The following is a 25943-nucleotide window of genomic DNA, read 5'->3' on the forward strand; positions in this document are numbered from 1 at the left end:
TAGAGGTATATGTTCATAGCTCCTTGAAAGTGGACTCACAGGTGGACAGAGTGGTGAAGAAGGCATTCAGTATGCTTGGTTTTATGGAGAGAACATTGAATACAGAAGTTGGGACGTCTTATTGAAGTTGTACAAGACATTGATAAGTCCACACTTGGAATACTGTGTGCAATTCTTGTCACCCTATTGTAGAAAGGATATTATTAAACTAGAAAGAGTGCAGAAAAGATTTACTAGGATGCTACCGGGATTTGATGGATTGAGTTATAAGGAGAAGCTGGATAGACTGGGAATTTTTTCTCTGGAGCGTAGGAGGCTGAGGAGTTATCTACTAGAGGTCTACAAAATAATGAGGGGCATAGATCAGCTAGATAGTCAATATCTTTTTCCAAAGATAGGGGAGTCTAAAACTAGAGGGCATAGGTTTAAGGTGAGAGGGGAGAGATACAAAAGTGTCCAGAGGGGCAATATTTTCACACAGAGGGTGCTGTCCAGAACAAGCTGCCAGAGGTAGTAGGAGAGACGGGTACAATTTTATCTTTTAAAAAGCACTTAGTTACGTGCGTATGATGGACCAAATGCGGGCAATTGGTATTAGCTATAATCTCATTGCTGTTTGTGGCATCTTGCTGTGCACAAATTGGCCACCACATTTCCTACGTTATAAACGGCACGGTGGCACAGGGGCTGTACAGTGGTTAGTACTGCTGCCTCACAGCGCCAGGGACGCAGGTTCAATTCCAGCCTCGGATCACTGTCTGTGTGGAGACTGCACGTTCTCCCCGTGTCTGCGTGGGTTTCCTCCGGGTGCTCCGGTTTCCTCCCACAATCCAAAGATGTGTCGGTTTGGTTGCTCAGCAATGCTAAGTTGCCAAGGGGAGGTGTCAGGGGGCTTAGCAGGGTAAATATGCGGGGTTGTAAGAATAGAGCCGGGGTGAGATTGTGGTTGGTGCAGACTTGAAGGACTGAATGGCCTCCTTCTGCACCGTATGGATTCTATGATTTCTATAATAATGCTGCAGCAGTGTCTCATTGATTCGAGATGTCCTGGGGTCAGGAACGGCGTCGTGTAAATGAAAGTGCTTTCTTTTTGAAAAGCAAAGTGAAATTGGGGTTTAAACCCTGAAGGGGTTAAGTTAACGAGACTGGTCTGTGGGCTGCTCGGAGTGAATTCTGGCCACACTCACCTCTGACCCAATCAACAGGTAATTAGCTCTCCAGTTCAATTTCACTGGAAGAATCTTATCCCAGGCTGGATGTGAGATGAGCAGCCTTACTCCACAAACGGCACAGTGGTTGGCACCGCAGCTTCTCAGCGCCAGAATCCCAGGTTCAATTCTGGCCTCGGGTCACTGTCTGTGTGGAGCCTGCACGTGCTCCCTGTGTCTGTGTGGGTTTCCTCCGGGTGCTCTGGTTTCCTCCCATAGTCCAAAGATGTGCGGGTTAGGTGAATCGGCCATGCTGAATTGCCCCTTAGCATCAGGGTAAATGTGTGGGGCTGCAGATATAGGATCTGGGTGGGATTGTGGTCAGTGCAGACTCAATGGGCTGAACGCCCTCCTTCTGCACTGTAGGGATTCTACAATTTAACGATCTTCTGAAACCTAATCAAGTGGGGCGAGAGAGGTGACGTAGAGGAATAGCTGTGTGCCATCAGTGAACGTGTGGAATGTGTCTCCCTATCCTCTGATGCTGTCACCATGTTGCAGTGTGTCACTGGGGAAGAGGAGAGGGGGACCAGGAACGGATCCTTGAGAGGATTCGAGTGAAGATGGTACGGACACAGGAAGGGGAGTCACCGCCAGAGGTGCCCTGGCTAATCTGGATGGTTAAGAGTGGATGAAGGCGAAGTGTACCACAGAGGAGGGGCTCAGTCCTCCAGCCAGCAACAGTGCAGTTTGTGAGCTGGTTCGGGCCGTTTGGTGCTGTGTGAGGATCAGAAACCTGACTGTAAGCACACACACCGGCCGATACTCACGGACACCGGAGGCGACAAATGATTCCGGGACTCTGGAGAGGAAAGGGAGGTTGGAGAGTACGTTGATCACAAGGCAGCTCTGTCGACAATCTCCAGTAATGATAAGGGGATTTAGCACAGCAGCTCAAAGCCAAACAGCACTTAATCAAGGTTGATCCCTTCCTATCTCGCTGCTCACCTTCCTTTCCACAATTTATTAGCTGGCAGCACACTGGGATTAGAAAAGAGTGAAAACAAAAGTGGCCTTTTGACAAAGGTGCCGTGTGGTTGAATTCAATTTCTTTGTTAGCGTGTTGCAGAAACTCACAGTGCAACGGTGCAGAATGCGTTAGAAACACGGGCACCCAGAGACTGTATCGTTGAGGGTGAGTGCAGAAGGGATAGAAGTTAAAACCTTCTGGGTAATGTCTCAGCCAATCGTTCTGGTGCTCTTTGATTCAAGTTAACTTATCAACCAATCCGCAAACCTTTCCTCTTGGAGTATAAATTGTTACAATTGTGTGAAATTTGGCAATCTTGCATTTGTCCTGGTGAGTGCAACATTTAAAGATTCAGCAACTATTTACTCGGATGCACCAGGACTTTAATGGTTTGAGTTATAAGGAGAGGCTGGATAGACTGGGAGTCTTATTGCTGGAGCGTAGGAGGCTGAGGGGTGATCTTATGGAGGTCTATAAAATAATGAGGGGCACAGATCAGCGAGATGGTCAATATCTTTTCCCAAAGGTAGGGGAGTCTAAAACTAGAGGGGTTTAAGGTGAGAGGGGAGAGATACAGATGTGTCCAGAGGGGCAATTTTTTCACACAGAGGGTGTTGAGTGTCTGGAACGAGCTGATAGAGGTAGTAGTAGAGACGGGTACAATTTTGACTTTTAAAAAGCATTTAGACAGTTACATGGGTAAGATGGGTATAGAGGGATAGGGGCCAAATGTGGGCAATTGGTGCTTAGTGGCAAAAACAGGGCAGCATGGACAAGTTGGGCCGAAGGGCCTGTTTCCATGCTATAAACGTTTATGATTCTGACTCTATGACCTGTCTCTGTTTCTAGCAACAATCAAAATCTCTCTCTTTTGGCTGACATATGTGCAAAACAACAAGGATAATTTACCATTCAGGTATTTAACTGTTCACATTATATACTAACGATTTGGAAGAGGGAACTGAATGTATTATCTCCAAATTTGAAGATGATACAAAGTTGGGTAGGAGGGTGAGCTGTGAGGAGGATGTAGAGATGCTTCACTGTGATTTGGACAGGCTGAGTGTGTGGGTATCTGCGTGGCAGATGCAGTATAATGTGGATAAATGTGAGGTTATCCACATTGGTAGCAATACTAGGAAGACGTTATTATTTGAATGGGTGTAAATTGAGAGAGGTGGATACGCAATGAGATCTTGGCGTCTTCGTGCATCAGTCACTGAAAGTAAGCACGCAGGTACAGGAGGCAATAAAGAGGGCAAATGGTATGTTGGTCTTCACAGTGAGAGGATTTGAGTATAGGGATAATGATGTTTTACTGCAATTGTGAGGCCACATCTGGAGTATTGTGTGCAGTTTTGGTGTCCTTATCTGAGGAAGGATGCCCTTGCTATAGAGGGAGCACAGTGAAGGTTCCCCAGGCTGATTCCTGGGATGGCAGGTCTGTCATATGAGGAGAGACAAAGTCGGTTAGGATTATATTCACTGGAGTTTAGAAGCGTGAGGGGGGGATCTCGTAAAATCTTTAAAAATTCTCCTCATTTTTCTCTCTCACTGCTTTCATCCACTGTTTCTCACACACTCTGAAATACTTTTTTTTTGTTTACCATCAACCCTCTCCTATTTGCTTGTCCTATTTGCACTTTCAGTCCAATGCCATTAGAGAGACTCGAACATATATTCCAGACTGATATTTCATGGTAGTGCTGAGGGAGCGCCGGACTGTCAGAGGGTCAGTGCTGAGGGAGCGCCGGACTGTCAGAGGGTCAGTGCTGAGGGAGCGCCGCACTGTCAGAGGGTCAGTGCTGAGGGAGCGCCGCACTGTCAGAGGGTCAGTGCTGAGGGAGCGCCGCACTGTCAGAGGGTCAGTGCTGAGGGAGCGCCGCACTGTCAGAGGGTCAGTGCTGAGGGAGCGCCGCACTGTCAGAGGGTCAGTGCTGAGGGAGCGCCGCACTGTCAGAGGGTCAGTGCTGAGGGAGCGCCGCACTGTCAGAGGGTCAGTGCTGAGGGAGCGCCGCACTGTCAGAGGGTCAGTGCTGAGGGAGCGCCGCACTGTCAGAGGGTCAGTGCTGAGGGAGCGCCGCACTGTCAGAGGGTCAGTGCTGAGGGAGCGCCGCACTGTCAGAGGGTCAGTGCTGAGGGAGCGCCGCACTGTCAGAGGGTCAGTGCTGAGGGAGCGCCGCACTGTCAGAGGGTCAGTGCTGAGGGAGCGCCGCACTGTCAGAGGTGCTATGTTTAGAATAAGACTTTAAGCTGAGACCTGTGTTCCTCTTACGTGGAAATAAAAATTCTTTGGCCGGTATTTTGAGGAATATGAGGGAAATTCTGCCTGATATCCAATGTTTATCCCTCAATGTATATTGATGCAGAGGAGCTGACCTGGTTATTTCTCCCACTCATGTGTTGGATTTATTATGTACAAAGTGTTTGCCAATTTTCCTACGTTACTGCGGTGACTGCACTCCAGAAAGTAATTGATTGGCTGTTAAGTACTTTGCAATGTCACAGTGTTGTGAAAGGTTATATGGATGTGAGTTCTCGTGTTTCCCTGGTGCGGTTCTGGGCCAATGGGATCAGAAGTAGGAAGGTTGCATTCCAGGTGTGAGTCGAGTTACCGTAGATTGCCGTGTATAAGACGACCCCATTTTCCTGCGCCAACAATCATGTTTATTTCTACACTCAGGGTACATGTCAACGCCTCCCCCCCTGAAGCCCCTCACCCCCACCTCTGCCCACTCTTATCTGCTCAGAAATGTCATCTTCATATGAGGAGTTGGCCTCAATCTGTCAAATCGCAAGTGTCCTGAGCTGGTGACAGGCGCTAATGAAGTGCAGATCTTTCTGGTTACCTCTCAGCTGTGACTACTTCAGAGAATCATAGAATCCCTACAGTGCAGAAGGAGGCCAATCAGCCTGTCAAGTCTGCACCAACTCTCCAACAGAGCATCCCACCCTGTCCTTTTCCTGTAGCCCTATGTATTTATCCGATTAACCTAGACATCTTTGGACACTGGGGGTCAATTTACCATGGCCAATCCATCTAACCTGCACATCTTTGGAGGGTGGGAGGAGACCCACGCAGACACGGGGAGAACATGCAAGCTCTGCACAGACAGTGACCCAAGGCTGGAATCGAACCGGGGTCCCTGGTGCTGTGAGGCAGCAGTGCTAACCACCGTGCCACTTGGTCGAACTCACTTCCACTCCTCTGGCATTATCACTCATCACCTACTCTAACTCTGGTGGGAATTTTCTACATTAAGTCCCACTTCCTCACCTACTGAACGTTTCTACATGGGTGGCATTTTACACTGACAGGCTTGGGCCTTCATCCAGGCTTCTGTATATGAAAGGTCTGCAAGTTAGATATAGTTCGGAAATCAGAGTGAAAGTGGGAGGGAGAGTGCCAGGGACAAAGATCCTTTCCGTCTGCTCTCGTAGAAGTTAGTGAAATATTTTATAAACATTAACCAAGGGTGAAAATCTCTTAAGTCCCTCACAGCTCAGTCTGTAAGCAAATGGAGTTCTTTTTTCTGAGTACAGAAGGAAGCCATTTGGCCCATCGAGTCTGTACTGACCATAATCCCACCAGACTCTATCCCCGTCACCCCACACGTTTACCTTGCTAATCCCCCTGCCACTAGGGTCAATTTAGTATGGTCAGTCCACCTAACCTGCACGTTGTTTGGACTGTGGGAGGAAACCGGAGCACCTGGAGGAAACCCATGCAGACACGGGGAGAATGTGTAAACTCCACACAGACAGTCACCAACTCCACTTTAAAATCCTGGGCCTTGCTTTTCTAACTCTGTCATTTCCTCCATCCCGATAACTCTCTGAAACATTTATACCCCTTCATCTCTGGCCTCTTGACCACCCCAGCTTTAATCACCCCCTTATTGGTGGTCGTATCATCACAACTCACCCCCTCTGCTCTGGGACACCCTCCCCAAATCTCTCTCCCTCTCTTTCACCATGGTGGCACAGTGGTTAGCATTGCTGCCTCACAGCGCCAGGGACCTGGGTTCAATTCCAGCCTCGGGTCACTGTCTGTGTGCAGTCCGCATGTTCTCCCCGTGTCTGTGTGGGTTTCCTCGGGGTGCTCCAGTTTCCTCCCACAGTCTGAAAGACGTGCTGGTTAGGTGCATTGGCCACGCTGAATTCTCCCTCGGTGTACCCAAACAGACGCTGGAGTGTGGCAACTAGGGGATTTTCACAGTAATTTCATTGCAGTGTTAATGTAAGCCTACTTGTGACACTAATGAATAAACTTTAAACTCCTTTAAGACACTCCTTCTTTGGTGAAGCTTTTGTCCAGCTCTCCCTTACATCTCCTCCAGGGTTTGATGTCAAATTTCTGTTTGATAATCACTGCCATGAAGCTCCTTACTACATTAATGGCGCAATATAAATTCAGCTTGTTGTGTTAGAGGGAGTGGAAACTCTGCTCTGGAGCCTGTTTCTGTCAACACTGCACATGTTCGGTGCAAGGGTTTGTGCCTTTCATTTACTTGGAGAGATTTAGTACAATTGAATGGAGAGTTTGTTCTGTGTTAATTTCCAGTGGGAAATTATTAGAGAGAGGTAGAAAGTCGCTAACTAGTCTGTCTGAGCCTCCTCACAGTTCCTCACTGCCTTAACTGGTGAACACTCCCTGTTGCTGTTCCAGTTGAGCTTGGTCTCTGAATGCTGGCAGCCTATTCGACCTTGCGGTCAGGTTCACTCAGTACACGTGTACAGCACATTTTTAAATTCTTTCACAGGATGTGGGCATTGCTGGCTCGGCCAGCGTTTATTGCCCATCACTAATTGTCCTTGAGAAGGTGGTGGTGAGCTGCCTCCTTGAACTGCTGCAGACCATGTGGTGTAAGTAAACCCATAGTGCCGTTCGGGAGCGAGTTCCAGGATTTTGACCCCAGTGACCGTGAAGGAACAGTTGATATATTTCCAAGTCGGGGTGGTGAGTGGCTTGGAGAGGAATTTGGTAGTGGTGGTCTTGTCTATCTGCTGCCTTTATCCTTCTAGATGGAAGTGGTCACGGGTTTGGAAGGTGCGAAGGAGCCTTGAGGAGTTGTAGATGGTGCACACTGTGCATTGATGGTGGATCAATGTTTAAGTTTGTGAATGGTATGCCATTCGTGTGGGTTGCTTTGTCCTGGATGGTGTCGAGCTTGAGTGTTGTTGGAGCTGCACCCATCCAGACAAGTGGGGAGTATTCCATCACACTCCTGACTTGTGCCTTGTAGATGGTGAATTATTCATTGTCGAATTTCCAGCCTTTGATTTAATTTTTTAGACAGTGTATTTATATAGAGAATAGGAACAGGAGTAGGCCATTCAGCCCTTCAAACCTGTCTGCTACTCAATATGATCATGGCTGATCCTCTATCTCAACACCATTCTCCCACACTCCCCCTTGATGCCTTTCGAGTTTAGAACTCTATCCGTCTCCTCCTTAAAGATATTCAGTGATTTGGCCTCAACAGGGTCCAGTGGTGGAGAATCCCACAGGGTCACCATCCTCTGAGTGAAGAGATTTCTCCTCATCGCAGCTGTAAAAGAACTAGCCCGTATCCTGAGCCTGTGACCCCTTGTTCCAGAGCCCAGCCACGAGGGCCTGCATCCAGTCTATCTAGCACTGTCAGAATCCTATGGATGGAATTTTCCAGCCGTTCACTCCAGCTGGATTTTCCAGTCCCGCTGCAGTGAACGGAGATTTGGCTGAGCACCAAATTCTCCATGCTCGCTTGCAACTGCGGTGGGGGGTAAACGGACAAAAAATTCCAGCCTATTTGTTTAAACGAGATCCCCTCTCATTGTCCTCAATTCCTGTGAATACGTGGCCCAGTCAATCCAATCTCTCCCTCATATAACAATCCTGACATCCCAGGACTCAGTCTATTTATTTATTAGTTTAGTTATTTATCGGTGTCACAAGTAGGCTTACTGCAATGAAGTTACTGTGAAAATCCCCTAGTCGCCACACTCCGACACCTGTTTGGGTACACTGAGGGAGAATTTAGCATGGCCAACACACCTAATAAGGGGATCAGGGGTTGTGGGGAAAGAGTAGGAGAATGGGCATGAGATAAATATCAGCCATGATTGAATGGCAGAGCAGACTCGATGGGCTGAGTGGCCTAATGGTCTTATGATCTGACCAGCACGTCTTTCTGATGATGGGAGGAGCACCCGGAGGAAACCCGTATTGGTGAACCTTTGCTGGACTCCTGTGGTGACTTCAGCCAGGCGAATGAGGTTGGCTTGTTAGAGTATGAACGATTGAGGGTGATATCAGGGAGCCTTATGCTCCCCATTTAAAGCAGGCCTGTCAAACCCCCAGCCTGCATTCAGCAACCGGAGAGCGGGCTGTGTACAGATGGATGGTGTAAATAAAGTAACTTGGTGACGGGACTTTCACCTCCGTGGAGTTGTCACAACACCTCTATGGTAAAGGGGGCTAAAAGTGTGCACAATACTCCTGGCGTGGCTGGTTCAGTTCAGTTTCTGTTCAGTGGTCACCCCCAGGATTTTGATAGTCGGGGGGGTGGGGGACAGTGCTGGGGGAGATGATTATCGGATTCTCTCTCTCACTCTGGGGTTGGCCATTGCCGGGTATTGTTGTACGTAAATGTTACTCAATCTGCGTCGGGCAAATACTTCCTGGTAGAGGCAAGTGGACCAAGATCACCGATGGGAACCCTGTTCCTGATTCTTGATAAAATGCCACATCTCCTCCTGTGACCTTTGCTAACCCAGCAGGACTGTTGACCTTGGCTGGCCTGTGTGTGCCTCACTTACCAGCTGAAAACTTGAGGAATGTGTTTTGTATTTTTAATAAAACCGACTATAATATTTTACAGGTGTGTCGACTTTACCCAGGCGTTAGTCATTATTGGGTGTCTCTGGGCCTCTCGACATCTACCTCAGCTATCAGGGCATTCTGAGCCTTTCCTGCATTTAATTATCAGCCAGTGAGACTTCACATACCTCGTCCAGGTGTTTCAATCTACATCTCCTTCCTTTTTCTGTGAAATCATTTTTAGCCTCAGCAGTCGGACAGCAAACTATCTCAAAACCACCTGAATCTATCAGCACACAAGCCGGGGGCCTTGTTTTCTGGATTTGTGGGGATGCCTATTGCACAGTGCAGCCCAGTGTCTGATCAGAGTTAATTCCCCACCACGGTCGGGGGAGGCTTGATCTGCTTCTCTTTGCTTTGTCCTCCTGCTCTGGAAGCACATCGGGGTGGCACAGTGGGTTAGCACTGCTGCCTCACAGCACCAAGGACCCGGGTTCGATTCCCGGCTTGGGTCACTGTCTGTGTGGAGTTTGCATGTTCTCCCCGTGTCTGCACGGGTTTCCTCCGGGTGCTCCGGTTTCCTTTCACAGTCCAAAGATCTTTTGGGAGATGGTGAGGGAGGGTGCACTGGGTGGATTGGCCCCTTGATGTCAGGGAGATTAGCAAGGATAAATGCTTGGGGTTGTGGGGACAGGGCCTGGGTGGGATTGCGCTCGGTGCAGATCTGATGGGCTGAATTTTCCTTCCACATTCGAAAGACATGCTGGTTAGGGTGCGTTGGCCGTGCTAAATTCTTCCTCAATGTACCCAAACAGGTGCTGGAGTGTGGCAACAAGGAAAATTTTGCAGTAACTTTATTGCAGCGTTAATGTAAGCCTTACTTGTGACTAATAAATAAATTTTAATTTTAAACTTCAACTTTAGAAAGGCCTTCTTCTGCACTTTAACATTTGATGATTCTATCACAGAATGGTTGCATTTTGATTTGATTTATTATTGTCACATGTATTAATATACAATGAAAAGTATTGTTTCTTGCAAGCTATACAGACAAAGCACACCATTCATAGAGAAGGAAAGGAGATGGTGCAGAATGCAGTGTTACAGTCATAGCTAGGGTGTAGAGAAAGATCACCTTAATGTGAGGTAGGTCCATTCAAAAGTCTGACAGCAGCAGGGAAGAAGCTGTTCTTGCGTCGGTCGGTACGTGACCTCAGATTTTTGTATCTTTATCCTGGTGGAAGAGAGAATATCCGGGGTGCGTGGGGTCTTTAATTATGCCGGCTGCTTTGCCAAGGCAGCGGGAGGTGTAGACAGAGTCAATGGATGAGTCGGTACGGAACAGAAGGAGGCCATTCATCCCATCATGTCCGCATTGGATGGCCAAAGGAGCGATTTACCCAGTGCGCACTCCCTCACCAGCTCTCTGCGCGTTCTTCCTTTTCGGGTTTGTGAGTTGTGGGGGAGGGGGTGGGGCCGCCCTGTCTGAAACACGTTGTACGCCAGGGAACCCAGTGTGAGGGGGGCAGCGCTCAGTCAGTACAGGCATCCCATTGAGCCCCGCTAATGGTCTGACGGAAGGGAGTTTAAGCTGCCCGACGGGCTCCCCTGAATGGGAAAGTGTTGCTTCAGCAATGACTCCTGCAACAAGCCAGGCCCTTTGGAGTCACTGTGAAGCTGGCTAATTGTTTGGACCAGCGCTTCAAGTTTCTTTTGTCACCCTATTAGGAGAGAAGGGAAGAGGCTGCCTATTCGCAGCACACTGCCTGCTGAATTTTAATGAGTGTGTGTGTGCGTGTGAGTGTGTATCTATTATTTCCACAGGCTCGTATACACATAAACAAAAGGGAAAATGTTAAATGCAGGAACATTGATTCTCTCACTGCAAGGATTGACTCTGCTTTTGTGTCTCGCGGAGCGCATTTAGTGAATAAATGAACATCCATTTCCCCCGTCTAAACTCTCCTGTTACCAAATTCAAAAGCTTTTCAATTGTCTGAAGGGGTTTAAAAGCATTAATTAGTGACTGGTGAGAGCGAGGGAGAGGGGCGGTGTTGAGGGGGGGGGTTTGTGAGGAAGCTTTTTATTCAAGTATACATCTGCGTGTGTGCGAGGGAGAGAGGGAGGAGAGGAGACACAGGGGAGGAGGAGGGAGAGACGCAACAGAAGGGGCAGAGAGATTAGACAGAGATTGGAGGATAAAATGTGAAAGTAGTGATGGGGAGAGGAAGGAAGAGGGGGATAGAGGAAAGGGGGAGGATAGGAGAGATTTGGAAGGAGGAATGGCAAGAAGAGAGGACTGTGCAAGAGGTGGAGAAACAAGAAGAAAGGTGACCTGTGTTTGTACAGAACCTACATTCCCCCCCAGTGCTGAAGTGCTTCACAAACAGCTCATTACTCTAATGTAGAGAGGAGAAGCCCATAATGCAGAGAGAGTGTGAGAGATGGAGATGGAGAACAAGTTGAGGGAAAGTGAAGCAAATACAGGGAGGGATTGACATGAGGAAGAGAGCAAGGAAAGAGTGAATGACTGATGGAGGGATGGGTTGAGAAAGTGGGGAAAAGTCAGTGAAGAGGGAGAGAGAAAAACAAACAGGGAAAGGGATTGAGAGAGAGGGGGACAGAGAGAAAGAAGGATGGACAGAGAGGAATGCACTGTGAGAGGGAGTCTGTGGACAGTGAATAAAGACACAATGAATACAGCCATCCTTGTCTTGTCTCATTCTATTAATATTAATATGCTCTCCTTCTCTCTTTCCCACTTTCTCAACTCATCCTCTCTTTCGCTGTCTCTCTTTCACTCTCTCTTGTTCTTGCTCTCTGTCTCTCTCTCTCTGTTTCTCTCACAATCTTTCTTTCATTCTGGCTATCTCTTACTCACTCTCCCTCACTTTCTCAATCGTTCCCTTTGTCTCGCTCTCTTTCTCAATCTTGGGATGAGATTTTCCTGCCACGCTCACTACAAAACTGGAAAGTCCCACCCAGGTAGAGGCCTCCCCCTTCTATTATCCCCATGCCGGGTAGGACGGGAATAGTCCTCTCTTTGTCTCTCTCTCTCTCTCTCCCTCCGTCTCTCGTTCTTTCACTTTCCCTCTCTGTCCACTTGATGTGATGAATGGGATGGGGGTGAGCAAAGACTGAGTGGGAGGAATTGGACTTGGTAAACACAGAGAGAGCCCAGGGTGATGCTGATATTATTGATGGAACTGCACCCTCCCCACTGGTTAGTGACAGGATAGAGAGCCAATCGAGAACCGAGCGGGCAGAGTGCCACCCGTCTAAACATTAACCCTGCGTGTTACCATTATTGATTGATATGGGGGGGTGGGGTTGGGGGTGGGCTATAGGAAATGAAAAGAATCAGGGCTTGGAGATTCTCCACATGTCAGGTAGAACCTGGGAAGAGAGAAACAGGGTTAAGAACATAAGAACATAAGAAATAGGAGCAGGAGTAGGCCATCTAGCCCTTCGAGCCTGCCCCGCCATTCAATAAGATCATGGCTGATCTGTTGTAGCTCAGTTCCACTTTCCCGCCCTCTCCCCATAACCCTTAATCCCCTCTCTTATCAAGAACCCATCAACATCAACCCGCTTCTTAAAAATATTTAGCGAGGCAGCCTCCACCACTTCAACGGGCAGAGAATTCCAGAGATTCACCACCCTTTGAGTGAAGAAGTTCCTCCTCAACTCCGTTCTAAACCGCCTCCCCTTTATCTTGAGGCTGTGCCCCCTAGTCCTACTGTCTTTTTTGAGCGGGAAGAGTCTCTCCACCTCTATCCTATCCATCCCATTCATCATCTTATACGTCTCAATGAGATCTCCCCTCATTCTTCTAAACTCTAACGAGTACAAGCCTAGTTTATTCAGCCTCTCCTCATAGCTCAATCCCCTCAACTCCGGCATCAGCCTAGTAAACCTCCTCTGCACTCCCTCCAGGGCCAAAATATCCTTGCGCAGGTGCGGCGCCCAAAACTGCACACAGTACTCCAGCTGCGGCCTCACCAATGCCCTATACAGCTGCAGCAAGACCTCCCTACTTTTATATTCAATCCCCCTCGCTATGAAGGCCAGCATCCCATTTGCCTTCCTGACCACCTGCTGCACCTGCAAGCTGGGTTTTTGCGACTCATGCACAAGGACCCCGAGGTCCCTCTGCACCGTCGCCTGCTGCAGTTTTTCGCCACGTAAGTAATAGTCCTTCCTACCATTCTTCCTACCAAAGTGGACCACCTCACACTTGCCAACATTAAATTCCATTTGCCATTTCCTGGCCCATTCGCCCAGCCTATCTAGATCCTTCTGCAGACTCTCCCACCAGCGGGCATTGCCACAGGCAGGAAGGGAAATTGAGAGATTGGCCAAAGTTCAATGAACTTTTAGCTGCTCAGCAAATTTTCCGTCCCACCCGCGATGATGCCAGCCATTGGCGAGGCTGGAAAACCCCAGTCTGCATTCTCCATCAGTGCCTGGAAGAGGTTAGCAATGTCTAAACAAGTTCAGATAGAACAGAACAGATAAACATACAAAATAGGAGCAGGAGGAGGCCATTTGGCCCTTCAAGCCTGTTCCACCATTCATCACGATCATGGCTGATCATCCAACCCCATAGCCTAATCCTGCTTTGCCCCCATAACCTTTAATTCCTCTTGCTCCAAGTGCCCTATCCAGCTGCCTCTTGAATATATTGATGACAAGCTTTATGATCAGATGGAAGTCAGGAGAGATTAAACGACAGAAGGGGTGAAGCTGTGAGTCAGAAGGGATTGGAAATGGCACAGATAAAGAAGTAAAAAGTGGGTGTAGAGGAGGCGTAAATGGCAAACGACAGAATCAATATCAGGATCATTGTGTGAAAACATGGGGCGATGGTTGTTATAAAATTCTAACAGGGTTAGACAGGATAGATTCAGAAAGAATGTTTCCAATGGTGGGGGGAGTCCAGATCTAAGGGTCATAGTTTGAGGATAAGGGATAAACCTTTTAGAACTGAGGTGAGGAGAAATTTCTTCACCCAGAGAGCGATGAATGTGTGGAATTCACTCCCACAGAAAGTTGTTGTGACTAAAACATTGTCTGATTTCAAGAAGAAATTAGATATAGCTCTTGGGGCTAAAGGGATCAAGGGATATGGGGGGAGGGGATTCAGGATACTGAATTCGCTGATCAGCCATGATCGAAATGAATGGCAGAGCAGGCTCAAAGGGCCAAATGGCCTACTCCTGCTTCTAGTTTCTGTGTCTCTATGACCTGAAATTGGTGAGTTGCATGTTGTGGCTCATAGACTAATTTATGACTAATTGAAAGATGAGATTCATTTTCTTGAGTCTCCGTGGAAGAATTTCAGTGTTTTTGAGAGATAGCAGAAGCTACCATTACTCTCCTTGTAGCAGAGAAGTTTACAAGGAAATTTAATAGGGGGGTGAAAATTGGAAGGGATTTTTTATAGAATAAACAGGGAGAAACTGCTCCAAGTGGCACGAGAGTTAGTACCAGAGAGAAACACAGATTTAAGCTCCTTGATCTGTGTTGTTGCAAGTATACAGGGGCCTTGGTGAGGCCACACCTAGAGTATTGTGTGCAGTTTTGGTCTATATTTCTGAGGAAGGATGTCCTTGCTCTCAAGGGAGTGAAGGTTTACCAGGCTGATTCCGGGGATGGCGGGACTGATGTATGAGGAAAGATTGAGTAGGTTAGGATTGTTTTCGCTGGAGTTCGGATGAATGAGGGGGAATCTCACAGAGACTTACAAAATTCTAACAGGACTAGACAGGGTAGCTGCAGGGAGGATGTTCCTGATGGTGGGGGAGTCCAGAACCAGGGGCCACAGTCTTCAGTTTTCAGGATAGACCATATAGGATGGAGGTGAGGAGACATTTCTTCTTCCAATTCATCACCACAGGAAATAGTCGATGCCAAAATATTGAATGTGTTCCAGAGGCGGCTGGATATAACACTTGGGATGAATGGCATCAAAGGTTATGGGGAGAAAGCAGGATTAGGCGATTGAATTGGATGATCGGCCATGATCTTGATGAATGGTGGGTCAGGCTCGAAGGGCTGAATGGCCTCCTCCTATCTTCTATGTTTTGATGATCCCTCTGACTGTCCCACAGTAAAGAGGTTAATCACTTTGGAAATTGCACAGCCAGGGAGGGTGGCATGGGACTAAGAGGAAATGGAGAAGGAAGAAAGTTGAGAACTGGATCAAGGTGGGAAGACTTGCGTTCGAGAAAAATCTTTCCCCTGACTCGGAAGATGGCTCAAGTTGTTTCTTATGCCATGACCTGCGTTTGGGGCACAATGGTTGATGTTCTGCCAGCAAAGAGCAACCATTTCACATCCCGCAAACCACACTGAAGAGAACGTCCAAACTCTCTGTTTATTGTGTTGTTGATTGATTGATAAAGACTGGCCAGGACACCGGGGAGAACTCTCCTGCTCTCCTTCCAAATGGTGCCATGGGATCTCTTACGTCCATTCAAGAGGGCAGACAGGGCTTTGTTTTAACGTCTCAATAGAAGATCACACCTCTGAGATTTATCAGTGTCACTTGAGCATCTCTTGGGACCCAGGGTATTTCGGGTTCACGTTTCAGGTCGATGGTATTTTTTGGATAAAGGTCAATGGTCTGAAATGTTAACTCTATTCCTCTCTGCATAAACGCTATCTGCCAAATGTCTCCAGCAGTTTTGGTTTGAGGTTGAGTTTGCAGCATGCACAGTGCTTTGCTTAGTGATAGATGTAACTTGGTATTTCTCTCCAGGTTTCTGTTTTTATAACAAATGCCATACTTTACAGCGACGGAGGATCTTCCAGTCCTGCCGCTGTCAGTGGGGTTTACAGTTGGTCACACTCTGGGGAACAGCACTGGATAGACCCTGGTCCCAGTTCTGTTCCCCAGCAATCCATAGGAAAGGCTCTGGACCCAGTGTTAAGTCAAGTTTATTTGGCACAGTGGTGAGCACTACTGCCTCACAGTGCCAGGGACTTGGGTTCGATTCCTGGTTTGGTCACTGTCTGTGTGAAGTTTGCACCTTCTCCTCATGTCTGAGTGGGTTTCCTCCGGCTGCTCCAGTTTCCTCCCACAGCCTGAAACGTGTGCAGATTGGGTACATTGGCCATGTTCAATACTCTCATTGTACCCGAACAGGTGCCGGAGTGTGGCGATTCGGGGCGTTTCACAGTAACTTCATTGCACTGTTAATGTAAGCTTTACTTGTGATTAATAAATAAACTTTAACTTTACTTTTCAAGTAGGCTTATATTAACAATGTAATGAAGTTACTGTGAAAATTCCCCAGTCTCCACACTCTGGTGCCTGTTTGGGTACACTGAGGGAGAATTTAGTGCGGTGAGTACACCTAACCAACATGTCTTTGGACTGGAACCACTGGACATCCCCTGGTCCCAGTACTGTCCACTCTGAGCTCAGTTATTGTGTTATGGTTAAATTCCCCATAATATTACATTTCATCCAGTCTTCTCGAGCTCTTTTGACAGAGCACAGTCTCTGGCAAAGCTTCGATGTGCAGCTGAAATGTGTGGAGCCTCTAATCTAAAGATAAATATTCTCCATTCAACAACTGTGGGGTTTGGGAGTCAGTTCTCAGCGCGGTGGAGAATGGGTGAGGATTGCAGTTTGGCTGAGTGAGTGCTGGGTAATGAGAGTCCACTGCAGTCATTCACATCTTCTTCCTGTTAGCACAGCTCCAGCAGGTAGCCCAGAACAGTCTGTACATGGACCCTGGCCATTCAAACCTCTGCAGGCCCAGTGTTAACAAATAGTCTCAAATATACACATACACAAAGTCATCGAAATCTCTCTAATCCATCATCTGGGTTATTATATCCTCCCATGGATGTCTCCCTGAGAGAAACGTAGAAACTAGAAGCAGGAGTAGGTGGTGGGTGGAGAGGGGGACTGGTGGTGTTGAGATGGCGGCGCGGGCTTGTTGGGCCGAAGGGCCTGTTTCCCGGGCTGATTTTGTTCTTTGTTTGTATTCGGCCCTTCGAGCCTGCTCTGCTATTCATTTTGATCATGGCCAATCATCGAATTTAATATCCTGATTCCCCCTTACCCCCATATCCCTTGATCCCTTTAGCCCCAAGAGTTATATGTGATTCCTTCTCGAAATCAGACAACGTTTTGGCCTCAGCTACATTCTGTGATAGTGAATTCCACACATTCACCACCCTCTGGCTTCTTTCAGCCAAGACCTCAGGAGATTCAGAGGGGATTTGAGGAAAAAAAACATTCCCTCAGAGGTCGATGGGAATCTGGAATGCTCTGCCTTGGAAGGTCGTGGAGGCCAGAAACCTCTCAACCTGTAAAAACCTTTTGGATGGGCACTTGAAACATCACAACATTCAAGAATATGGGACACATGCTGGAAAATGGGATTAGCGCAACTTTAGTGTGACTTGTTGTGTGTGCAGACGCGATGGGTCGAAGGGCCTTTTCTGAGCTGTATAACTCTATGACCCAGACTGTCAGTATTGATCAACTATCATTGATCATTGTGAACAAGTCCTTTCCAATATCTGTACACACATGAGTTCCAGAAGCAATCACTGGACTGATGTTGAGATGGTCACCATTGATAAGGTTTGGTCTGATGTATTATTGCCACATATATTAGTATACAGTGAAAAGTGTTGTTATTGTGTGCGATACAGACAAAGCATACCATTCATAGAGAAGAAAAGGAGAGGGTGCAGAATGTAGTGTTACAGTCATAGCTAGGGTGTAGAGAAAGATCAACTTAATGCAAGGTAGGTCCATTCAAAAGTCTGACAGCAGCAGGGAAGAAGCTGTTCTTGAGTCGGTTGATACGTGACCTCAGACTTCTGTATCTTTTTCCCGACGGAAGAAGGTGGAAGAGAAAATGGCCGGGGTGAGTAAGGTCCTTGATTTTGCTGGTTGCTTTTCCAAGGTAGTGGGAGGTGTAAACAGAGTCAACGGATGGGAGGCTGGTTTGCGTGATAGATTGGGCTACATTCGTGACCATTTGTAGTTCCTTGCGGTCTTGGGCAGAGCAGGAGCTCATACCAAGCTGTGATACAACCAGAAAGAATGCTTTCCATGATGCATCTGTAAAAGTTGGTGAGAGAGGTGTAGCTGAAATGCCAAGTTTCCTTCACCTTCTGAGAAAGTAGAGGCAGGACAGGTTGTTGGTGATCTGAACATCTAGAAACGTGAAACTCTCGATCCTTTCTACTTTATCCCCGTTGATGTAGACAGGGGCACGTTCTCCTTTACACTTCCTGAAGTCGATGACTATCTCTTCTGTTTTACTGACATTGAGGGAGAGATTATTGTTGCCGCAACAATTCACCAGATTCTCTATCTCATTCCTGTACTCTGTTCTCATCATTGTTTGAGATCTGACCCACTATGGTGGTGTCGTCAGCAAATTTGAAAATTGAGTTGAGGGGAGTTTGGCCACACAGTCACAGGTTTTAAAGGAGTATAGCAGGGGGCTGAGAACACAGCTTTTTGGGGCACAGGTGTTGAGGGTGATTGTGGAGGAGGTGTTGTTGCATGTCCTTACTGATTGTGATCTGTGAGTTAGGAAGTTCAGGATCTAGTCTCAGAGAGAGGATCCGAGGCCCAGGCCATGGTGTTTTGAGATGGGTTTTATAGGAATAATGGTGTTGAAGGCTGAGCTATAGTCAATAAATAGGAGTCTGATATAGGTGTCCTTGTCATCCAGGTCTTCCAGAGTTGAATGATAGGTTTACATTGGGAGGAACGCTGAGCGGGAATGCTGGAACTCTGTGTGTATCCTGCCCAGTTTTTCCAGCTGCGTGTTTGAGCCTGGCTATGGGAAGTGTCAGGTTGTTACTGGCGGAAGGTGGAAGCTACTGGTATCCCGGGCACATTGTGGTGGAAAGGATTGCCTTTTCCAGATGTTCCAGAGTTGAGTGCAGGGCCAGGATGACGGCGCCTGCTGTGGATCTGTTGCGACGTTAACTCAGCTTTGCTCTGATTCCAAAGATCCGAGAGTGGAAGAGAAGAAAGAGAAGAGAAGCCCAAAGGTCACTTTATACCAGCAGGCTCCGGCAGGTAACCCCAGGAAATCTTCTGTACCGACCAGTGAGAGTGCCACATTCTCCACTGCTTTACCTCGGCCCCCTTCACTGAAACTAAGATCAAAATTGAAATGGACAAACAGAGATAAGGGGAAGCCCTCACAGCAAACAGGAAAGGTGACAAAGTCAGCTCCAATTCAGCACTCATTCCTGAATTTCCTGACTGATTCCCAGTCTGGGAAGCTGCAAGCTTTTGGGAAAGATGAACAGATGGAACGTGTGAGAGAGATGCAGGAAAAAAAAAATGGCACGTTTATATTTCAGCCTTGACAGTCACGTGGAAGAGCTCTCTGAGGACCAGGGAAAAAAAACGCATTCGACAGGAACCTTGAACAGCTTCTGACAAATTTGGAAGAACTCAGTACCTGAATACAAAAACTACATTTAGCAGAAAGTCAAGAACTATCGAGAAACCAAAACCATTTACTTTATAGAAATTGTGGTTAATGAGACACACGGGAATCTTGGATAAAGGGGAAATGGACTGCAGTCCTCGGTGTGAGCACTGCTGTGAGTGGATGATAGAATAAGTAAAATTCCTGGCTTTTACACTGATGGTGGTAACTAAACATGGAACTAAATTACAAAAAAAAAGTTCCTCTGGCTGTGACTCCTCTTTCCAGTCCCTCTGAATGGCACGAGAGAGTCGAGGCCTCACTCTGTCCTTGTTGTTCTACTCTCCGGGCTCCGGGTGGCTGGCACAATGGAAAGGCCAAAGGTAGGATTATTTGAGATGTGCGTTTAAAGAGCCAGCACAGACAAGATGGGCTGAATAGCCACCTTCCGTGCTGTAAATGTTTGATGATTTTGTCGATATCAGAAGGAAATCGCTCATGTTTGTGGGCTGCTTTTGGAGAGCGTAGATCAGCTGGACAGTCAATATCTTTTCCCAAAACTAGAGGGCATGGGTTTGAGGGGAGAGATACAAAAGGGTCCAGGGGGCAATTTTTTTGCACAGAGGGTGGTGAGTGTCTGGAACAAGACAAGTAGAGGCGGGTACAATTTTGTCTTTTAAAAAGCATTTAGACAGTTACATGGGTAAGATGGGTATAGAGGGATATGGGCCAAATGCAGACAATTGGGATTCACTTAGTGATTAAAAACTGGGCAGCATGGACAGGTTGGGTCGAAGGGCCTATTTCCATGCTGTAAACCTCTGTGAGCCCCACCCCACCCAGCCCCCTCTTCCTCCTCCTCCTCCTCCTCCTGCCTTCTTGCACAAAGCTGCTAGCCCTGCAGGTCACAGCCCTGATTAAAACATTGGAGATTCTGAGGGACCTGGACTGGGGAGACACTGAGAAGATGTTTCCCCCAGTATTAGGGGGTGAGGGGCTCCCATTTAAAACAGATGAGGAGGAATTTCTTCTCTCAGAGAAGAAACAATACATTGTACTGTGTACAAATACATGTGACAATAATAAATCAAATCAAAGAGTTGTTAGTCTTTGGAATTCTCTTCTGTAGCGAGCAGTGGTGGCTGTGGGTTGTTGAATATGTTTAAGGCTCAGTTAGAGAGAGATATCTGATCCACAAGGGAGCCCAGGGTGGCACGGTGGTTAGCACTGCTGCCTCACAGTGCCAGGGACCCAGGTTCGATTCTCGGCCTCGGGTCACTGTCTGTGTGGAGTTTGCACATTCTCCTCGTGTCTGCGTGGGTTTTCTTTGGGTGCTCCAGTTTCCTTCCACAGTCCAAAGATGTGCAGGTTAGGCGGATTGGTCATGCTAAATTACCCCTTAATGTCAGGGGGATTAGCTAGGGTAAATGCATAGGGTTATGGAGGTAGAACCTGGGTGGGATTGCGGTCGGTGCAGACTCGATGGGCCAAATGGCCTCCTTCTGCACTGTGGGGCTTCTGGGATTACAGGGGGAAGCAGGCAAGGCAGGAAAGTGAAGTTGAGACTGCAGTCAGATCAGCCATGATCCTATAGAATGGTGTAACAGACTCAGAGGGCCGAATGGCCAGTCCTGCCCCCTGTGTTGTGTTTCTCTGTTCAAGTGGAGATCGGAGTATTTTTATCAGTGTGCTGAGATTGGTTCCCGTTCATCAGGATGAAAAGCCGTAAATCTGAAAGGTCAGATCTGCTTCTCTCAAAATAGATCTTATCAAATCAAGATGTTATGGGTGTCACAGTGGCATATGGTGATCCAGCAGAAGGAATTCTTCAGTTGCAAGCAATAAAAAGAATTTAGTTCAGAAAGTAAATCAAAGAGAGAGGCTTAATCTAGAAGCTCCCTTACTCCAACTCTTGAGGCCTCACCCTGGGCCACACAAGCTCCCCACAATTCCCATCTGCTTCTTATTTATACTGGGTCAGCTGGTCAGCTGACTACCACATCATTTTGCCATTGGTTACAGTATAACAGATCCAGTGTTATCATTGGTTACATTCTAACAGCACAGCGGTTAGCACTGCCGCCTCACAGCGCTGGGGATCCGGGTTCAATTCCCGGCTTGGGTCACTGTCTGTGTGGAGTCTGCACATTCTCCCCGTGCCTGCCTGGGTTTCCTCCGGGTGCTCTGGTTTCCTCCCACAGTCCAAAAGATGTGCGGGTTAGGGGGATCGGTCATGGTAACTGTGTGGCGTTACCGGGACAGGGTGGGGGAGAAGGCCTGAGTAAAATACTCTGTCAGAGAGTCAGTGCAGACTTGATGGGCCAAATGGCCTCTTTCTACACTGTCAGAATTTGACTATTTAATAAAAAAAACCTGCTGGATATTTGCAATATTTTCTGTTTTCATTGATGGGGGATGGACTATCAGAGTTATGGAAGAAAAGGGTGGCATGGTGGCATAGCGGTTAGCACTGCTGCTTCATAGCGCCAGGGACCCCGAGTTCGATTCCCGGCTTGGATCACTGTGTGGCGTTTGCACATTCTCCCCATGTCTGCGTGGGTTTCCTCTGGGTGCTCCGGCTTCCTCCCACAGTCCAAAGATGTGCGAGTCGGACAGATTGGCCATGCTAAATTGCCCCTCGGCATCAGGGGCATTAGCTAATGTAAATGCAAGGGGTTATGGAGATGGGGCTTGGGTGGGACTGTGGGTGGTGCAGACTTGATGGGCTGAATGGCCTCCTTCTGCAATGTAGGCATTCTATGATTGGGTAGATTCGAGAAGGAATTGGATATAACTCTTGGGGCTAAAGCATCAATGATTATAGGGGGGGGGGGAAGGGGGCATCAAGACATTCAATGACCAGCCACGATCAACATGAGTGGTGGAGCAGACTCGATGGGCTGAATGGTCCTTTTTTTTCCCCTCCACTGTTCCACTCCTGGAATAGGTTGACGCTCTCCTCCAGTAAGCTGGCAGCAGCACCTCCCGTGCATTGTGGGAATCCCTCCAACAAACCTCTTGTCACCATTACAATGCGAGCAGATGTAATGTGTGTTTGTCGGTGCAGCGAGGATGCTGGAGCAGATTAAATCACACCTCTGGGAGCTCGCAGACTCTCTGCTCCAGCAGGAGAGAGTGCAGAGATCGCTAAACCCTCAGGAAGAATGCCCTTATGTGTTTGACTCTCAGCAATCGCTTTCACGGTCGGCCGCCTCTCTCTTCTCCTCTCTAACTGACAGGCTCCCTGGGATACGGTTCCTGTTTCTTTTGCAATGATCCATCTTCAATAGCCAGGCTGAGGATTTCAGTGCGTGTCCCCCCCCCCAGTGAACGGGCCCAAGCGGAGAGTGACAGGTGACAGCTGTACCCTTTCATCCCATCGCCTGATGAGGACATCTTCTGACTGAGCAGCATTTCAAAAGGAGCCAGGAGGGGAAAAAACAGGGGGCCAAGTGTGAGCCGGAACGGGGGTAAAGTGAAAGGGGATATCGCAGGCTCAGCCAACCACGCAAGTGGAAAATCCTCTCTCGATGGCCCGTTGAGGTCTCCCAGTGAAAAGATGAACCCTGTTTGCAAAATCACACAGAACAGAGGGAAGCTTTTCAGCCCATGTCTATCTACACTTCCCATACTTGATACATTAGGATTATATTCATTAGAGTTTAGAAGAGTGAGAATGGGTCTCATAGAAACTTATAAAATTCTAACTCGGTAGATTCAGAAAGAATGTTCCCAATGGTGGGGGAGCCCAGAACTAGGGGTCATAGTTTGAGGATAAGGGGTAAACCTTTTAGAACTGGGGTGAGGAGAAATTTCTTCACCCAGAGAGTGGGGAATGTGTGGGATTCACTCCCACAGAAAGTTGTTGAGGCCAAAACATTGCCTGATTTCAAGAAGAAATTAGATATCGCTCTTGGGGCTAAAGGGATCAATGGGCGGCAAGGTGGCGCAGTAGTTAGCACCAGGGACCCAGGTTCAATTCCTGGTTTGGGTCACTGCCTGTGTGGAGTTTGCACATTATCCCCGTGTCTGCGTGGGTTTTCTCCCAGTCTGAAAGACATGCTGGTTAGGGTGCATTGGCCATGCTAAATTCTCCCTCAGTGTACCCGAACAGGCGCCGGAGTGTGGCAGCTGTGCCACCCTCAAGACCATTTTTGAGATCTGCTTTGATCGTCGAGCTCTGAGTCACACCTCCCCGCTGCATTTTGTTCTCATTTGGCATCTGGAAAAGCAGTTGACGCTGAAGGAGAAACTGGGATTGTCCTGGCTGGATTGTTCAAGCTGGGATCATCTGAGCCTGGACAGTCCGAGCTGGGACAGGATGAGCTGGGACGGTATTTCAATCAATGTACATGACCAGCTGATAAATTAAAAATAATTCCCAATTGCACACCATCAGGAAGTTCTACCTATGTTCAGTTCTTCCTATGTTCAGTTCTTCCTATGTTCAGCCTGCCCACACCCCTAGTTCCCAACTCACACCCAGCCATTAGCAAGCAGACATTGCGTCTTCCGCAAAGTGGGCATGCCGCCCACTCCATTTCCTGCTGCTGACAATATTCCGGCCATTGTCCTGGAAGATGTAAAGCTATAGAATCCGTATGGTGCAGAAGGAGGCCAATTGGCCCATCCATTCCACACTGACCCTCTAATTGAGCATCCCACCCAAGCCTTTTCCCACCTATTTACCCTTCTAATCCCCCAAACCGACACATCTAAGGAGTAATTTAGCACGGCCAAACCACCTAACCTGCCCATCTTTGTGGAGCGTGGGAGGAAACCGGAGCACCCGGAGGAAACCCACGCAGACATGGGGAGAACATGCAGACTCTGCACAGACAGTGACCCAAGCCAGGAATCGAACCCGGGTCCCTGGCACTGTGAGGCAGCAGTGCTAACCCACTGTGCCATCGGGCCGCCCATATTTGTTTGGGGGGGGGAAACACAGGCTGGGAATTGTACCTCATTTGGTCTCGGGACCTTCGAAGAGAGGAGGGGGGAGAGGGAATGTATCTAATTAGAGGTTGCTGTAAATGGCCACTCACTTGGTGTTGGCTCAGTTAAATTTCTGGAGTAAATGCCTGCCTCCAGCCTTACTCTAAAGCATTGCCAATTCTGATTGTTTTACAGTTGCTGCCTAATCTTGTTGGGTGACATTCTGTTGGAGGTGGAGAGGAGTTAGGTTTAGGATTTCCAGGAGTAATACACCCTTTACAATGGAATATACGCCTGCTGAGCTGCTAGAACCTTCTCTCTCAGCCCCAAACATCTAATTGCTGTTAAGTCAACACCGGCTCAGGTCAACAAGAGTTCAATTGCTGGGTCAGGACACTGAGCTTTGGAATGTGTTTGTAAATATTTGACTGCGCCTCAGAAACAGCCAGCATCATGTGACGGGCTCTCTCCTTCCATTTCCTTCAGAGGTTCTTGCGCATCTCGGACTGAAAGCTTGAGGTTGGACATCCCGAACCCGCCTGGAGCACACCTCCATCACTGCTCCCCTTCTCATCTCACTTATCTGGCAGTGCTGGGGGAGGTGAGGCGGGGGGAATCGAACCAGCCCTGGGGACACACCAATCTATGTCTTCACTTGTTCTCCAATGTTTTCCCCATCCCATAAAGTAAATCATCTCAGCAACAAAGCAAACCCCTTGCTGGGGTGCGGAGAGGGGTGGTGTGATAGTCACCGTTGAGTGGGTGCCAACAGATTTGAAATGGAAAGATGAATAAGAGCAAAAAGGAAGTGATGAGAAGGTGGGTAGGTAGGATTTGAGGGATTATGGGGAGAAGGTGGGATTGAGCGATATGGGGAGAAGGTGGGATTGAGCGATATGGGGAGAAGGTGGGATTGAGGGATTACGGGGAGAAGGTGGGATTGAGCGATATGGGGAGAAGGTGGGATTGAGGGATTACGGGGAGAAGGTGGGATTGAGCGATATGGGGAGAAGGTGGGATTGAGGGATTACGGGGAGAAGGTGGGATTGAGCGATATGGGGAGAAGGTGGGATTGAGCGATATGGGGAGAAGGTGGGATTGAGGGATATGGGGAGAAGGTGGGATTGAGGGATTACGGGGAGAAGGTGGGATTGAGCGATATGGGGAGAATGATGGTAGATGAGAAAGAGGGTGGTGGGCATGAAAAGGTAACATGCTTAATTTACCAAGAAAGGGGGTGGGATTTGTGAACCTAACGGCCTTCTCTGTTATTGGCCAATCTCCCTTCTCCCTCAGGATAAATTTCACAGCCTGTAGCCAAGCCCTTTGTCACTCTCGAGACATGGCTAAAAGGGAATGGAGTAAATTGCGGAGTGTTTGTGTTCTGTAATGAACAGTCCTCATTAAATCAGCAGATTACTGTTGACATTCAGTCGTTGGGTTTCCTGTTGAGCTACAGGCCATTGATACCTGCTAACCATTACAGACTGGACGGGGACCTTGAATTTGCACTAATCCCTTGTTGTAACTATCAGGAAAGGTTCAACAGGCCAGCGATCACTTCTCTGGAGAAGAGAAGGCTTGAAGGGTGACCGACAGAA

At 48.0% G+C, this 25943-nt stretch overlaps 1 protein-coding gene and 1 pseudogene across 1 annotated transcript in view; both read left to right on the top strand.

The window, feature by feature from the left end:
- Positions 1-25943, top strand: part of robo1 (roundabout, axon guidance receptor, homolog 1 (Drosophila)) — a 325286-nt gene that overhangs the window by 8765 nt on the left and 290578 nt on the right. The gene's annotated exons all lie outside the window — the stretch shown is intronic.
- On the top strand, positions 1840-19519 carry LOC145353457 (coiled-coil domain-containing protein 28B pseudogene; annotated as a pseudogene).

The sequence above is a fragment of the Carcharhinus amblyrhynchos genome, chromosome 15 (assembly GCF_965287045.1).
Source record: "Carcharhinus amblyrhynchos chromosome 15, sCarAmb.v2.hapA, whole genome shotgun sequence".
Taxonomy (NCBI): Eukaryota; Metazoa; Chordata; class Chondrichthyes; order Carcharhiniformes; family Carcharhinidae; genus Carcharhinus; species Carcharhinus amblyrhynchos.